The sequence below is a fragment of the Mus caroli genome, chromosome 19 (genome assembly GCF_900094665.2).
Source record: "Mus caroli chromosome 19, CAROLI_EIJ_v1.1, whole genome shotgun sequence".
Taxonomy (NCBI): domain Eukaryota; kingdom Metazoa; phylum Chordata; class Mammalia; order Rodentia; family Muridae; genus Mus; species Mus caroli.
In genome coordinates, this window is record NC_034588.1 from 46,614,367 (window position 1) to 46,633,537 (window position 19,171).

The window sequence follows — 19,171 nt, forward strand, 5'->3', positions numbered from 1 at the left end:
TCAAAGGTTTTCCTGTGACTTATCACATGGTGTCATGTGATGCACCATGACCTAAAAGAATCTCATTGGCTTTGTGTCAGGGTCCATCCTCTGAACAAATGCTTCCTGTGATGAGGATAGTTGAAAGTCATTCTTTAGCTGATGTAGAACATGAAATAAAAGAAAATGATAATATTCAGCAATGCCAATTTGGCACAAAGAAAATGTCTTCCCAAGCCTCCAGGGTGGAAATGGAGAGTTGGATGTCAGAACTGAAGAGGAACACAGAGAATACACTGAGAGGAATCGTGCTCTAATGGAGAAGACATAATGACATCAACTCTACCCAGGTAAGATAAAGAGGCAACAGGCTAGTCTTGTCTAATAAGAAATAAGGACACACATTCACAGGTATTAATTATAGTGATGGTTACCCCCATGACATATCGACAAACTAAAACATGTAATATACCACTACACACTACTGCAGCAAATACAGCTAAATGGCAATAGTCATCCGAGAAAAATACATTATATGGATATGGTGTGTGTTTGCTTATGTGTGTATATGTGTGTGTCTGTGTGGTGGGTGAGCTTTGTGTCTATACATGTGGTGTGTGTGTGTGTGAGCATGTGTATACATGTGCATGCCTGTGGTATGTATGTGTTTATGTGAATGTGTATGTATATGATGTGCACGTGTTTGGGTGTTTGTATGAAAGTGTAGGTGTGTGTGTGATAGTTTGCTTCTTTTGTTGCTGTGATAAGACACTCTGACTAGTAGCAATGAAGGGGAGGAAAGAGTTTTTTGGCTTGTACTTCCAGATCACAATATGTCATTGAGGCAGGAATTCAAATGGAAAATTGACCAGAAACCATGAAGGAATGTTGCTATATCTGGCCATATGTTCAGCAAGTGCTCTTCTACATCTCAGGACTACCTGCCTAAGGACAGCATCACCCACAGTTGCCTGGGCCCCTCTTTACTAGTTCACAATGAAAGCAATGCCCCCCAAAGACATGTCTGCAGGCCAAAATGATTGACAATTCTTAATTGAAGTTACCTATTTCCTAGCAACTCTAGGTAGTGTCAACTTGACAATAAGACCCAGTGACAAAGTATAAATAAACTTGTATATTTTAAAATCCAGGCATTGAATGTACAGAGTATGGCTCATTTTAAACCCCTAAGAATCTGATATTCCTATGGACCTTCACTCCAGGATAATAAAGGAATGATGGCATGTATTGTAATGACACAAGAGGGGATTCCAGTATTCATCTTGACATTCTAAACCTCAGAATAGGTATACTGAGGAAAGCATGCCAACAACATCTGGAACCTAGCTCCTAATTTTTTTTTCTAGAAAGTAAGAGATGACATGCTTGGATCTAATTAGTTAGTGTTGATCTTTATGTAGGATGAATGCAGTATGTTTGAACATGAAGCCATGGGCCAGTGCTAGAGACATGATCTAGCAGTTAAGAGCATTTGCTGCAGTTTTACAGGTCCCTAGTTTCATTTGCAGCACCTATATGTGGCAATTCACAACCATCTATAACTCTAGTTCTATTGCTCTCTACTATCCTCCATTGGTACCTGCGTGTATGTGGAATGCACAAATACACAAGTAACACACAAACACATAATAGATAGATAGACAGACAGACAGACAGATAGATTGATAGATTGATAGATTGATAGATAATATTTAAAAGGCCATGACGCAATTAAAAATTATATTCCCCAAATCTGAAGAAAAAACAAATATTCATAAACATGTGAGTATTGATATACAATTTCCAGTGTTTGCAAAACATTTACTAAACTGACCATTTATTGATCAGGAAATAAGTTCTTGACAGAACAGAAGTAGTGAAATAACATTCTCTAATTCCCATTGAATAAAATTAAAACGCAGTATCAACTGGTGGGAGTAACAATAAAATATCTTCTAATTTCCTAAGTAAGTCAAAACTTCCTTGCACTAATAAATGGCCAATATCTCTGAATAGCTAAAGTAGAGTTTGAAATACATCATTGAATAAATAATGAGGGAGAAAAGAAATTGTAAATTATAAAATAAGCAGATAGCTAGAATGGCTCCATTAACATCAACATAAATTCACAGCAAGCTTGATTTAAGCTTTATTGCTATAAACATAAGTTTTATTGCTATAAATTCCTCCTCTGCATTTTCAGTAATATTTCACTAAATTCTACATGCTGTGAAATCAAGCTTGTAAGTCAGATATTTTCTAATTCTGCTTGATACTTCTTTATTGGCCCATATTACTTAATTCCCAATTATTTTGTAATTTTCCAGCTTTTAATATTGATGTCTATGTTTTATTGCCAACATATCTTGCATGATATGAAAAGTCATTCATTGTTTTATATTCATTAAGGGTTTATGGTGTGCCCTTCTTTATCCTAGCTATGATATATCTTAGTATATTTATTATATAACCCAGTCTATCTCAGTTTTTGGCCTTAGGTTGTATGGTTGACTACTGGTTGAGAGTGTTGTAGAAATATCAGTTAGGTAAAGTGGGTTCACGTTCCTCAGCTACATTATAGTTTGCTGAATTCCTATTCATTGTTAGCTGTGTTAATTATTGGAAGGGAAGCATTAAATTCTCCAAGCATAACTATGACTCTATCCATTTCCCCAATCTTTCTCTAGTATTGCAAATTTAGACAGATAATAATGCATAGGAATGGCTCCAAAAGCATGCTACAGTGGACTGATTATTGATCATTACCTTTCAGCAAAATTCATACACTTCCCTTTACACTGTCTTTCCATCACATCAGGTCTTTAGAAGGAGCACACATGGAAGCAGTGTTTGTCAGAGAAAACCACTTGAGGTTTGTATAAAGAAACAAAAGAACAAAAGGAGAGGTAGGGTCTTCCAGCTCTGTCTTAGACGCTCCCCTATGACCCGCCTATGGACCTCTCTTAAGGACCCATGCTCTCACAGAATACAGGTCTGGAGGCCAAGACTTCAAAATCTGATGACTGGAGATATTCATCTAATCCACTGGATTTGTAAAAAAAAAAAAAAAAAAAAAAACAGTTGTGGGAATGAGATGACATTTAAGATCAATGAGAAATCATTAATAAATATACAAATCACTGAAAGCGATGGAAAAAAAGAAACCCAATGGCTCAATGAACAAAATATTTGCATAATTACTAAATCAAAAACATAAGAATAGTTGAAATGAACAGAAGAAATAGTGATCAATAGACATGGTCATTTGGGTGTAAAATTTAAGCTATTATGAGGCACAATTTGGGGGAGGTCTCATGGTTCCAGCTGTCACTTCAGCAGAAATCTTGGATTTTTCTGTTCCTAAGAGAGAAGAATTCAAGTGGGCAAAGTTGTATAGAAAGCAGCCAAACCTCATTGAACCAAGTGATAGAGCTCAAATGAATCCTTGGAGAAACCACCCAATGGGGTGGAGCATCAAGTGCCTTCATTTTGTGGGATCCGAGGGCAGATAGCTTCCTCCAATTCCCTCCCTTTTCTACCACAGGAGGAGCCTGGGGTAGTCTTTCCCCCAGAATGCAGTAGGGACTCCTCTGTACTTCTTTTATATAGACAATCCACTTTGTTATTATGTGTGTGAGGTGGAAAAATATGCATGCAGATTTAAGTACCCAAGATTCCTCTGGACCAAAGACAGGTAATTGAATGTGCTTATGGGGACCAATAAAAGCCATTTGATACCAGCTTTTTTGTTGGCATAGAGTTAATAGGTGACCTTAATGGTTGGAAGTTCAGCGGAAAGATGCACATTTCCTCTTTATGATTGTTTTTCCTTTTTTGAACATGTAGCCCACAGACTTCACATCTGCACCAAAACCATATGACCCCCAAACCATTACACTGAACAAAATTTACAAAACCAAGAGCTGAAAGTCTTCAAAACAACCCGAATTCTCATACATACTGTAGAAATCAGGCCTTTAGGAAAACAGTTTTCTAGGTTTTTAAAATCTATGTAAACATTTGCTCCGAATGCCCTATAGTAAAATTCTAAGGTTCTAACTTTCAAAAATGAAAACTCAACTTTGCACAAAGATATCTGGATAAATTTTAATATCAGTTCTATTCAAAACAGATCCAAACTATGAAGTGGAGATAAACCAATATACCATCAGTGGATGGAAAGACAAATGATAATATTCTCCAAAACAGGAATACTAGTCTGGAGAGGAGAAAGAATGAATTATTGATATATGCAAAACTTGGATACATTTCAAAGATATTATTATACAAGGTTACAGTTTTCACATTGAATGGATGCTTGACATTTCAGGAATAAATAACAGTCTTAAAAAGCTACAGTAATGATTGGATCAGTGGTAGCTAGAAATTGGGGTAAGGAAAAGACCTAATTTTAAAAAGACTATATGGAAGGATTATGTGTGATAAGAAAAGTCTTGTTTTTAAGCTATAAAAGGTTTTTTGGTTTTTTTTATCCTCATTATGATTCTGTACATATGTGTACAGTAAAATTCATATACTTATCCACCTATACAAACTTAAGTTTTGTTCTATGTTCAAAAACCTAATGAAGTCTAACAGTAAAATAGCATAGTAGGACCCACAGCATCTGTAATGTAAGCTTTTGTGAAAGCTACACACCAAAACTTTAACTGGATTTGGGAGAAGAAATAAAGTTTATTTTTTGCTATATGTCCATTTTCATTCTTCTCTCTCATCTTTCTCTATATAAATGTATAGATAAGTGATAGACGGTAGAACAGTAGATGATAGGTGGGTAGACATTATTTTTCAATAAAACTAAAAGGGTAAAATTATTTAAGCTAATGGGTTAACATAATCTATAGTACAATACAGAAATCCTCAGACAATTGGCTCTAGATATTGGAAACCCAGTTGCTGAGTCTTCTCTGGGCCTTTTGCACACATTTATTTTTCTACTAAAAAGGAATTACTCAAAACTTGTGAGAAAAGAATTCAACCTGAGAAAATATTCTGAAATTACATCTTATCACTGACAAATTGTTGGCCCTTTGCTGCAGAAGGTCAAGCTGAGAGCTTCAGGAGCATTTGTGAAATAAGAAAATCAATACTTGTATGTACTTAATGTCCCTTCTGCAAGCAAAGCCATGAAGGAACAAGGTCACCAGTTCACATGTGGTGTTCCTTGGCCAGATGATCAATCCTTCTGAATAAACTGACTTAGAAGTGCACACGTGTGAGCCGGCACTTTAGCACCAGCTAATAAACATTCCATCTGACCAAAAATCATATAGAATCATATGATCAATAGAATGCTGCAGAGGTTACTCTCTTGACATGTACATTTTACGTAAGTGACTGATGAGTTTTTTATTCCTCTATAACATAAATGTAACATACTGTTTCAGATAGGGGAATCGGACATGTTGCACTCACCATTCAACTATGTTAAAATACTTTACTGTTGAAAAAGTTATTCATTTATCATTTTCTCATCGCTACATAAGAGATCCAGGTATAATGGTTTATGTCTTGAATCTAAGCACTGGGACATCAAGGAGAGGTAGATCTCTGTCAGTTCAAGGCCAGCCTGGTCCACATAGTGAATTCTAAGCCAGCTAGGGAAACAGGGTGAGACTTTGTCTCAAAAAAAGCTAACAACCAACCAACCAAAAACAAAACCCAAAAACCAACAAAATGCATTTACAATAAAATTCTTTAGTATACAAGTATAAATAACATTTATATATTTATGGAGAAGTTACGTTCTTACTATACAAGTATAAATGCTAACTATTTTGCAATTAATAATTTACAAATTCTTAAGTGGTTTCACTTCCCAATATAACTCATATCGTGATATTCTTCATATTTGAACTCTGATTTCTCTGATTCTAGTCCTGGGTAGGATGTTTTGTGCCAATGCATAGGGGTAAATTCCTACATTTAATGAACCTTTAATGTATTCTTTATTTTTGCTTCTACTGAGACTTTTTGCAAATCCCTAACAAAGAACTAGTCAAAGCAACTGAGCCATTCTTCCACCAGGCGCTCAATTGAATTTGCATGCTGTAATATTAAACACTGTGCCCAGAAGCATCCCTGTCTGCCATCTTCCATTTTTGACCATGTGGTTTATATCCTCTGGGTGAAGATAAAATGTGTGTCACTTTCATTAATTCTTGAACTGTAGCTTAAACTGAAAAAGCTCAGAAATATGTTTCCCTTACCATGCTTTCCCTCTGATGAATAGGCTTTGAAAACAAAATTTCCAGCCTTCCTACACTTTGGGAGAAGGTTTGCCAGTGGGTGTGGTGCCCTCCTTCCTTACAGGGATAGTATATCTGTCTCCATTTTTTTTTAATCTTCTGGTCATGTTCATTGTCTGAAACTCATTGAAAGGATAACATATGGCACCCATTTCTATATGACGTTGTCTGTCCATATGCATTCCTAAATAGATGTTACCGGGATATCCTTCACAAGGATTGTGAAGCTTAAATGGGTCAAACACTGTTGCAATCAGTCCAAAGTATTTGTTTTTCAATATTATTAATTGTTAGGATCACTCACAGGTATCAAAAAAGAATCCTGTGATCTTTCCCTAAACCTTTCCCAAACTCAGCTTTACAAAAACCTAGCCACATGGAATCTTCATCATGCAAACAGATGAGTTTATGAGAGTACACTAGATTAGCAATTCCCCCCTCTCTCTTAAGACCATGTGTTTAGATGCTTTCATTTCCTAAAAAAAAAAAAAAGTGTTTGGATAGATCATCCTCCCTGAAGCCACTGATAATTTCAGAGACAAAGAAGATCTGAGAGGATTTAAAACTTCTATATTCACCATGTAAGATTTACATTAACCACTTGACAAATACTTCACATAGTTTGACAGTTGGCTTTCCTATATCTTCCTTAACAGTGGACAAGATGAAAGCAGAGCCCCCTTTATAGGTGTTATAGAGTGTTTGGTCCATGCCTCCTCTACAGAAACTAATCAGTAAAAAGACAGTTGAATGAGGGAATATGAACGATGATTCATGGTGTGTGTCATTTCTCTACTAGCACCCCTAGCACTTCCATTAGCTATGACTATCTTTGAACAGCTTTTCTCTTGTTTATACACAGACATTTAAAGTACAGATATATCAAGGAGGAATAAAGAAAAGGAAGTTCTTCATATTTTATGTATAACAAAGTCTGAGCTTTTGACAAAAGCTGAAGTTCTCCTAATGGGAGAGCTTCCAGAGGAACAAGAGGATGACAGTTGACAGAAAGCGTGCAGCAGACTCTGAAGACAGATGCTTTGGAATTTCAGTTCAAACTGGTAGCTGTACTAAGAAATAAGCTAATGTGATATGAACTGAATTCAGAAAGATAAGTAAGAATACACTGGCAAGCCATTGAGGAAGACGATAACAGAGGTAGTGTTTAAATTCTATGGATGCTACACTTTGGGACCATCAAACTAAAAGCAGCTGCTGAGCCCCTCAAACAAAATGTTCTCCCCAGAGATTAAGGAAATGTGAATGTTTGTTAATTTGAATTATGTGTTTATATCCACTGCGTGATTTGATCATCACTTTCTTTTTAAATTGTATTGGATTTATTCATTTTATTTTATTGTAACTATTTTGCCTGCATGTATGAACGTGCACCACTTGCATATTTGTGTAGACAAGGATCAGGAGAGGGTATTATGTGTCTTGGAACTTGGGTTATGGGTGATTGTGAACCACCATGGGGGTGCTGGGAATTGAACCTGGGTCCTCTGTGAGTGCAACAAATACTCAACCACTGAAACATCTCTTCAGACCCATGATCATCATCTTAAAAATAGAAGGTAAATAGAGAGTTAGTGCACTTCTCAAATTATATATTTTACTTTGTAGAACAGTTAAATTTTAGATATGTTTTGTACATATCATTGCCCTTCCCCAAGTCTTACCAGTTCTAAACCTCTAAAATGATGATGTAAGAATTTTTTAAAAGTTCTACATGATATTCATCTTGTGTGTATTCAGTGGAGTTATTGTTACATGGGAAATAATGCACACTTTCATTGACTAATTCATTTTAGACATAATAAGAACTTGGAACATTACAGTTTCTGTCCCCCACTCTAACACTAGACACCAATTGCTGATTGCAGAACTCTTGGCAAGCCTTCGCACCTCAACTTAATACAATCAAGATAATCTTCCACATGCTTGTCCAGAGACCCAACTCACAAGTGATTCTAAAAAAAAAAAAAAAATCTTTCAAGTTGAAAATTACCCATCATAGGTCCACAGTCTTCTGGGTTATACATTTTTATCAAGTGATAGTTAAATAGCCTTATTTTAACAATGCATTTACTCCAAGCATTTTATTTAATATATTGTTGGTTTGTTAGCATGGAACTTGTGACTGAAAACACTGTAACTTATGCTTCACTAAAATTTATATCATGCATATACTGGCTCTCTGTGACATTTTACAGGCTTTTTTTCAGTTTTGAAACCTACTTAAGCATTGTGCTTGAGAGCCTTTTAAGCTGCAAAGTCACCAATAAAAAGGAAGAGAAGGAGAAAACCCTGCCACTAAGTGGAATACAAAAGAGGCTCTTCTTGGTAGCAAAAGAGCTGCAACTGGCAGTTAGAAGGCTCCTTCTATCTCAGGTAGGAGTGGACATTTTAGGCTTTTTAGCTTGTTACAACCCTGCACATAGCTGTGTTGAACCCTGAAAGGTGCTATTCCTATTGATTTTAGGTCTCCTTTCAAATGAGGAAGGTATGATCAGGGCCAACCACTTTACAGAATAACAATTCAGAAAGTTAAATGTGGAAGTCTGTGAGAAAAAAAATGTCAAAACAAACATGAAATCTGAGAAAGAGATTGTGCCTGGAAAGGCAGGAAGAAGGCAAGATGTAGATGGTATAACAGAGTTGAAGTTGGGGGAGGGATTCTTAGGAAAAGCATCAGCTCAGGACTGCTAAGACAAAGTTATCACACCACGCTCAGAGGGACAGAGGGAGACAGAGGGAGAGGAAGAAGGGGAAGGGAGCATGTTAGTCCCTGAGTGCGACAAAGGACTACCTCTGAATAGAAAAAAGAAAGATGCAACACAAAGAAAAAAAGTGAAAGTTTAAAAAGCTGCAAGAGCAAACTTCATGTTAAAATAAAGTGTTTAATTTTAATTGGGTATGTTGCTTGGGTTAGCCTAAGGGGACTTTAGATTGCTGGACTCCAGTGCGTTGATAGCTGGACCTTGGTAGTCAGTCTCAGGAGGGATTAGCCAAATAAGAAAATAGACCTTGGTGGCTAGCTAAAAAAATGTAATCTAACAGTTTTTATTAAGGCAAAGGGGATGGGAGAGAAGGAAAAGGCCTGTCAGAGATATGTCTGCCCCCCTTGATCTGGCCAGAGTCCCTTCAAAACCAAGTAGAACTGTGAGATGTATTCCTGTGGGTTGGGAAGTGATGACTACTCAGAAAGAGATGGAAAATTACTGGAGCCTTTTGAGCAGAAGGTAACAGTACTTGACATTTACAAAGAGATGCTTTAAACCAGAATGAATGTGTCAGCAGTGGAAGTAAGGAAACTGATGGGAAATTAGTACAATATTCCAGAGCAGAAAAGAAAGATGGTGGCTTATTCTAGAGTAATGGTATAAGTCAGGGACTGTGAACTATGTTCCACAGTTACCATTCATAGTGCTGTGCCCATTCATGAAGTGTTCTTGAGCCCCAAGGAGTTCATTCTGATGCAATTGCATTAAGGTCTTTATTGAAGTTTGAGCTTGGGCTTACCCGCCAAGCAGAATGGGAGAATAAAGCCCTGAACACTCAGCAGGACAAGGTTTCATAGGAAGTGGCCAGTAAGTGAGGGGGTGTCCAGCCTGGCAAGCACCTATTTGAATGACTCTTGTAAGCCTACAGGTGGGTGCTCTGAAACAAAACTGTGAACAATCACAAACCATCTGAAAGTCCATCTGGATCTACCAAGTAATCCTGATTAACTGTTGCTAGGCAGTAGCTAGGGAGTAACTCTCAGATATGGACCAGAGACAAGCTCTGTGTTTCTTCCTGGAACTTGATTGCTGCTTGAGTTCAGCTTCAGGTCAATTTCTCAGATACGTTTTCTTTTAAAATGGAGGCTGGCCCCAAGATGGAGTAGGGTTGGCCTCTCAGAATCTGTTACAGATTAGATATAGTGGAGAGAGAAAGAGAAAGGGAGAAGAGAGAGTGGGAATGTGGAGGGAGAGTAGGAGGGAGAGTAAAAAAGACACAGAGACATACAGAGAGCTGGAGTGATTCTAAACATTTTAAACAAACTGATCAGAAAGAAACCAGGTTTTGTTGTTGTTGTTGTTGTTTTGTGAAGAAGAGGAACAACAAAATTTCAGGGAATGAGTGATAAGGAAAGAAGACAGAACTATTTGTGGCAATGAATTAATTAACTGTCTCAGCATTATGACAAAACGTTCATCACAGACAACTTGAATAAGCAAGAAGATTCTGGCCCATGGCTTTGGATGCTGTACTCTGTAGACTCTAGGCCTTGTGGGCTTGGGCAGAACTTCATGGGAAGTGTACGGCCATGTCTCTCCTCTTAATTCTTGAAGGAAAGAGGAAGAAACAAAAGAGTCTAGAGAAGATGATGGCAAGATATTAGACTCTTTTCCAGGAATAGACCTCCAATGACCTCTCTCTATAACAGGGTTCCTCCTTCTGTCTTTCATCATCCCCCAATACTGCCATCACGTTTTATATCCAATCAAGGGATATAAACCATTCCTTATCTCAGAGTCCTCTTGAGATAATTTTCTCCAGGAATGCATACACAGACACACACAGAGGTGTGCTTTGCAAACCTATGCATCCCATAATCTAATCAAGCTAACAATAAAAATTACTATCATGACTATGTGAACTGCCAGATAACTGTTCTGGTGAAGATGGTGGTCAGAACATGAGCTCTGAATCTGAAATCCAAGAGGCAGGTCCGAGTCAAAATTACCTTGGAAGTCAGCTCTGTATGTGTGATATTCAGTCAGGAGCTTGCAGTGATGGGCTAGAGAGTACATAGAAAGCAGAATGTAGAGCCTTGAGAAGACTAAAATATAAGTTCCGTGACATCCAGGACCATATCTGTTTTGCTGAGCCTTACAACTCAACATTTTTCTCAATGCAGTCACAAGAATCTCAGTAAACAATGTTGAATTATTCGATAAAACAGTCCAATTTTATACTGATAAAAGTCATGAGATAGGTCATTTCCCTGCTTCCTTAATTAAGCATTAACTATGTTTTATTGGTATGTAGCTAAGAAGCCAAACGATTTTTGGTTAAAAACTAAGCACTTTGGACAGGGTTTTATTTTTGACTTTTATTTAATTTTAGTTAAACAGAAATTCCCTTTTTTGAAATTTGTTTACATTTTCTTCAGGTTTCCATAAATCTAAGCTGATGGTTAGAGTAAAAATAAACTGTTCTCAAAAATATCAGTCCAACAGAGGACATTTATTTTGAGGTTTGACTTTGAACACCCACCCTGAGGCTGACACCTTTCTGAACCAGCAATGATAATTGCTGTTGTTGTTGCCTATGTTGTGAGCCGACACAGAGAATTTTTGAGTGTTAATTTCTATGCTGGCTCATCAGGACTTAGTCCCTCTCTTTCAAAGGTTCCTGTTTCCCCCTAATTGAGCAGCCTGCCCAGGAGAAGGAGCCCACATGATTCATCATTAGCCTACAGTCTCAGAGACATCAAAAAGAAAAGAAGCAAGGTAGCAGGAGGTTCGGCTGTGAGCTTCTCTCCCAAGCCCTCATTGTGGTGTGCACATCAGAGACCTAAGTCCCTCCCCAAAACAAACAAAACAAACAAACAGACAAAAAAACCTCAAGGCAGGCGCTGTCCTGAAGACTTGTACAAAAACTGAAAAATCCTCTGTCTTACTCTCTAAATTTGTTACTGGTGATTCCACAAAATGATGCACATTGTCACTTTATTAAGTGACAATATTTACCACTCAGATTTGCTGACATCAATGAGCTTTTTTGCAGTCCTAATACTTTTTACCATTTTATTATACATTAATTGTGTGTGTGTGTGTGTGTGTGAGAGAGAGAGAGAGAGAGAGAGAGAGAGACAGAGACAGAGACAGAGACAGAGACAGAAACAAATACAGAGAGAGAGAGAGAGAGAGGTTTAAACACAAGTCAGCCAGCTTGGTGACAGGATCCTCCAATCACTAAGATACCTTGACAGCCCTTGTTCACACCTTTTGAAAACAGTCCCCTACTCCATATTAGAAACTAAGTCAAAGGTTTCTATGGGGCAGTAAAAAAAAAAAATGTATGCTACCATTAATTTCAGCTGTGTGTTTATTGCTATACTATATTAATTTTATCAAATAATAACCCTTAAATGAATGATAATATTCAATGCTTTGACTTTATAAATAAATTCATGGAAAAGTATGTCCTATGTCCAAACTGAAATGCATGAGTCTTCCAAACACACATAGGTGAAGTCTCTCTTACTAGAAATTCTTGAGACCTGTAAAGTCTATATTTCAGAGTTTTTAGAATTTTGAAACATAACCTTTCATATAATTTGCATAATCTTTACTAGATGAGAATTCTGAGTCAGAAACTCTGAAATCCACAAAGGAATTGAGCTTCCTGAGAGACACAGAAACCAAAGGAGGATGTTTATCTCTGTCTGGCTGAGGGTTACATGTTTGTTTTTCCTCCCACTAGACAGGCTGATCCAAATCCATGAAGAGGGTAAATTAGGTCTCAAGCACATATCTGGAAGTTCCTGAGGTCACTAAAGGCTGAGTTACAAATCAACAATAGCCTTCTGCACTCGTCCCTTGCCTCTCACTGTAGACTTTCTTTGATCAAGTTCTCTTTATTCAATGTTGTCATTATAAAAATAGATTTATTTTTCTGACAGGAGATTTTCCAAAGAGTTTTCTGCTTTCTACTAAGCAGAGAGGCCATTCTGACCCTCATGGAAGTGTATTTTTATAACTCTTTACCAAACCGATATCCAAGTGTATTTTGACATCCAACTCAGTATCTATCCCCTGGACTACTTCCCCATTCTCCAGCCCACTCTAATCTAAATTAAGTACTCATGTGTTATGTGTCTAGAACATCCTATTTTTGTACTGAGGCATCATGGTAGAATGTCTATTCATATCAGCAAATCAGATTTTGCATTCATTGTCTTTCACATTCTTATGTCATACGGCTTATGGCTTTGACTATGGTAAGTGTTCAATAAAGGTTACCCTGAAAACACATATGTAGTATCCATGGATAGATGCATTACAATATGGTTACAAGAACACTGAATGTAGGAAGTCCAATTCTAGAGTTTCAGAGCTAGAGTTTCATTCTGAATTGACATGCAAGGATGCAGACAGACTTATCATCGTAGCAGTTCAGATCACCCGAATTACAGAACCTTGAGGAGGAGAAAGCTAATAATTATCTTGCCACAGCATTCAGTTCCCAAAATAACTAAGGAGACAGGCAAAGCTGTTATTCTTGTTTTGATTCTAAGGTGACAGGTATCTTCAATGTTTTACTAAAAGTGGCTTCTGACAAATGCTTTTCTACCGAGTCTATGGAGTCTTATGTTTGTCATGCAATGTATAATGTATAGAGTTTTTAAAAAAGATTCAAGACTATAGGGTAACAAAGAACCTCGAAGAAAATATAGAGAAAGAAGCCTATAATTATTTCTATTTCTTGGGCCACTTTTGCTTTGGCGTCATTATGATGTTTTGACAAGCAAAATTGGATATGTTGTCCAACAAGGTGAAAAAGGTATCATACTCATGAGTACAAGATGAAGGGTAGAATGTATATATATATATATATATATATATGTATATATATATATGTGTGTGTGTGTGTGTGCGCGTGTGTGTGTGTGTATATACATGTATATGTTTTGTTATATACTATTACATGCAATTATATATTATATATAAAGTTCCAATACAAATATATGATAAAAACAAAGTATTTCTCCTAGATTTTTTTCCCATGGCCTAAGGTTAGATCTTCTATAATAATAAGTTTGCAACAGACAGCAAGTGCTTCAGTTTCGTTCCAAAAATGGCCTTTGAGCCACCAGCCCAGACTCTACTGAACTCTAGTCCAGTTGTTTTTCCTTAAACCACCAATTAAAGGTAGCCTCTCATTGGTCTAGGTGCAACAAAACAAACAAACAAACAAACAAACGAACCAGGTTTTTTAGTACAGGCATCCAGAATGTCAGGTATGTATCATGTCTCATTGAATATCTTCATAAATAAAACATGTTTATGAAGGGCTGGTATGAGAATAGCATGTTAGTCTCTGAAGGATTGCCCCTTTAAGGCTCCCTACTTTACTATTCTCATTTAATTCTGTAACACACACACACACACACTTAGAGCCTAATTTAATCACTTTCCAGGTGCTCAAAGAGAAACTGATATTGCTACAATTATGCATAATAGCAAAAACCTAAGGCTTTAAAGAAATATTTTTGTTGGACAATCTAGTTTAGACAACTAGATTTAATGTCTATAATATTAACTTGAAAACACACACATACCCTTCTGGGATTCCAGCTTAAATTATGAACTTTTATTTAAGTGTAACATACCATAAAAGGGAAGGTACATATATTGGGGCAGGAAATCTGTGAGAGGAAACTTTCAGAGGCACCTCAAAACCTTTGTGTAAAGTCTTTCTAGCCTAATGAAAGATTCTGCTCCTGCATGATTGTAGGACATTAAAGAAGATAATCTAGCATTCCCCAGGTATATAAACCATGCTATGCAAATTATTATCAGCCATACTTCACAATGGGCCAGCTAAGCAACACAGACAAAATGACTCATATCCCAATGCCTCATCCTTCCAGAATCTCTCCTTATTTTGATCATTTCAATGGTCACATGACAATCCAGAGGATATTTATTCTTCCAACAATGACAATAAGTGTGGGTTCTGAGGACTTCTGCCTGTCAGGCTCAAAGATATCTTTTATGTGTCATTTAATCTTATCATCTGGTGAGACAGCAACTATTCTTACTCTCATACTTTCCTACTTTTTAATTCTATTGAATTTCATATTAATAGACCATCTGGTTATGCAAGTGATGAAAGTTCAAAGGTCAAATAGTAAAAGTGGATCTCCATACTCAAGACTACCTGTTCATATCTAGCATTCTGCTTTACCGACACATAAAGTCCCAGTAGAAGCTTTTAGTAAAATCATGTTTTATCTACCACATTTTATTTAATCCATTTTATCCTTTTTTTTTTATCTACCACATTTTATTTAATCCATTTTATCCTTTTTTTTTTTATTTTCCAAACAATTTTATTGAAATGTGCCAAGATACATGGGCAGCACAAATGTATGAACAGGAAAAAAAAATCACACATACAGTCATTTTAAAAAGTGAAGGTTAAATCTTGGGAGATACCAGTTCCCCTCCCCCCCTCCAGAGTTCCAGCATTTCTGTTGTGGTTAAGCCTCTACTGACCTAGCATTTAAAAGGAAAAAACTGCAAAAATAAATCAAAACAAAACCAAAAACAAAAAAACAAAAAACAAAGAAAAAACAAACCAACAGCATAAAGGAAAGGAACATTTTCCTGCTCGGATGGAGTCTTCCTTCCCAGCATCCAATTAGGAGGCGTGCTGTGCAGTGGAGAAGCACAACTTCAGAGTGTATGGGTACGGGCCATTTGGGTTTTTCATTTGGTAATGGTTCAGGAAGCCCAAGGTCTCCAGGGCATCGCTCTTCGAGTCCCACTCCAGCAGCCCAGAGGAGCTCCGCTCGCTTTTGCCTGAAAATACTTTGACAGAGGTTGGCCGCTTCACTCCCAGTTCATCGCAGATCTCAAAGAAGTTCTCCTCAGTCACCTCCAGAGGAGCATTGAAGAAGTGCAGTACATTGCTAGGGTGCTGGATGCGGTTCTTAGCTGCCTGCTCTGGAGTGGAGAACCGATTGTTCCTTGACTCGCTGAAGTCTTTATAGCTGCAGGATCCATCTTCTAGCCCGTATGACTGACCAGGCATAATAGCTGGTTGCTTGAAGACACAGACATTCATCTTCTGCCCAAACATGAAGTTGTTGTTGAGGTGAGTGATGGCTCGGTCCACAGCATAGCCGTCAGCCATCTCCACCATGGCGGCCCCCGGCTTGCTTTTCATAAATTTCACCTTCTCCACATTGCCATACATTGGCAGAAGACATTGAAGACTCGATCACAGTTCATCTTAGATTGATCCAAGCCATAGACCATGAGCACAGGGCTGTCAGCGTGGGGGCCATAGTCGGGTGGTGGGGGAGGGGGTGGGGGATGACCATACTGGGGGCCATAGCGACTTGGGCCCCGGCGGTGACCTTATGGACGTCCAGCATAAAAGCAGAAAAATAGAAACAAGCTAGGTATGTTGCATATCCACTAGTTTAATTCTCATGATACCTGAATGGTACAGATGATGTTAACTTTCACCTTAGAGGAAGACAGAAGTGCTACAAGTGCTGTTCTGAAACCACAAATCCACTGTATAAAATCAGTGTCCATCCATTTTTTATGACTTGTCTGTTTTCTCTTGGGCTCTCCTTTCTCTGCCTGTGATTCTTACTTATTACATCACACACATCCCCGTTTTTTTTTTTTTTCCCCTCAGCCTTCTTGATATACCAAGTCCAAGACAAAGCAAGCTTATCATTTTAGACTATGTTGTCTGTTATGCAGAAGATATGTTATGGCCATCCACACACACAATGCTAAGACTGAGTGCCTTCCTCAAGGTGAGATCAAAGAACTTTTCATTGGTTACTGACCAGACTCATATGTCTATCATCTTGTCTGCATTTTGTATTCAAGCATAAGCATCATGATGGCAGACATCTTATGAGGGACTGAGGACCAGGTGTCTTATACATAGAAAAAAGTTGCTGATCAATAAATGTTATAAAATATAGGTTGGGCTTAAGTTTTTATTGACTAAGTCTTCTATATTTATTAAAGAATTTATTGGGCTGAGACTATAGCTTGATGGTAAAGCACTTGCCTGACATAGAAAAGGCTTCTGTTATATTCCTAAAACAGCAGGAAAAATTATCTAACTTTAAAATTATATATATATATATATATATATATATATATATATATATGGCATACACCTACATATATGTAAATGGATCAAGAAGAAAGGAAGATAATTCATGCTAGTTATAGCAAAGACACAAACAAGAAAACAATTAGAAGATCCTTTATGCCAGTCAATCAAACTTTATTGTGCATAGTCTTTGTTTAGTGGTTCTGAAGTAGACAAAAAAAAATGGTATTTTAATAGACACAAAGAGCGATTTTTATGTACATTAAAATCTGAAAATAGTTGCTCCCCATCTTACAGTAGAATCAATAACAGAAAAAAATGTAACAAAATAATAGCTATTTTTCTTTATTGCCTTGTAAGACATATTATAATTTTAAACAGTGGTGGTTCGCTAGTCATTCTTTCTCCACACCCATGATTTTGTCATATATCTCTATTTCTCATTGATCAAGACCTAGTAAAGTAATTTCTCTAACTTCTAACCCAAAACAAAGCCATCTCTAAATATATGAGTCTGATATTTAATTAAATATCATGGGGATGTGACTGAGAAATGCATCTCAAATCATTTTATTCTTATTTTTTAATTATGTGTATACATGCATCTGTGTTAATGTGCCAGTTCACTCACATATGTCCGTACTCCTACCTAACATCCAGATGTAAGATTAACTCCTCTGGCATTGCAGGATGTTGTGAGCCCCCTCCCATGGGTGCTGATATCCATACACTGTGCTCCTCAATATCAAAAGGCACTCTTAACTGCTCAGCCATTGTTCTAGCTCCATCAGGTCTCTTTCACAAGACCTTTATAACTCAAGTCATAGAGTTTGTGAAACTTCAAGTAATTGGTGCTATCTAATACTTGCCATTCCCGCACAGCATCATCAATATATCTCCCTTGAATATGACACCAGTTAATATTTTTTGATATAAACTGTTCTTAATGAAAAAATCCCAGAGGTCAAGCTGGCAGAACACTGTTTCAGATAACAGCACATCATAGAGATGACACCTGACCTTGAGGTAGCCAAACTGCCTGTTTCCAATTTGGGGCTTAGGGGCTTTAAAAAAATAATCATCTAATTAATGGGTGACAGCTATAGCCCATAACACAAGCATGCTATGAGAAGTCCCCAACACAATGGGCTGCCACATCTTCGTAACTTATTCATCTCATTGATGTAAATGCATTATTGAGTGTTTATTCCCAGTCACTGACATTATCCCAGAAGAATTTCACAACCACAGAGTTTAGAGGTATAAGGAGATATGACAACTTCTCTAGGTACATGTGCAAAATAAAATGAGTCATGTCTTCTGGAATGGAGAATATATTTAAAGATGATTATACCCTGAGATGAAATATGAAACCTTATTAAAGGAATATGTTGCCTCTGTACCAGAGACTTCCATGACTTCCACAACTTTTTCACACTCTAGCACAGTAAGCTGATTTTTTTTTTACTCTCTTGAGCTGGCTTATTTATCTCTTGATACAGAAAGCTGAAGAGTCCTCCACAGGGGGTTACAGACTTTCACCCACTTAGGACTTAAATGCCCTCAAGCTTGTGAAGATGTGTGCCTTCCTGATGCTGTGAGCAGAGCTAGAGAGGCAAATGCTATCTGTAAAAAACTTTTTTTTTTTTTGAAAAACTAAAATGTAATGAATCTATACGCTCAGAGTAGCAAAACAAGAGCTTCTTTAGTAATAAGCAGCCACCTAATGACAGCCACCGTGAACTACATTCCAGACACTGTCTTTGGGATGCACTGTCGTTGCATCCTTAGTAGCATCCTTAGAGTGTGGGCATTTTCCCCAGCCTCTTTGCCTTGAAACTCAAAGAATTTAGTAGCCAGATGCATTCTGCACTTCCAGTCGTTTTAGAGAAGGAACTTCTGAAGCTAGGCCTTCTGGAAATAAGGCCAAATGCCTCCTCCCTACACATACACACTGCCTATTACCCCTGCTCTGTCTGATGGGAGCACTCCTGGCATCTTCTCCCTCACAGTGACAGAATCAAAAGATAAAATCAGGCTCCATGGCCATAAGG

General features: G+C 37.4%; 1 pseudogene; it reads right to left on the bottom strand.

The window, feature by feature from the left end:
* Positions 1-15,334: 15,334 nt before the first annotated feature.
* Positions 15,335-17,989, bottom strand: LOC110285332 (annotated as a pseudogene).
* Between the last annotated feature and the right edge of the window lie 1,182 nt (positions 17,990-19,171).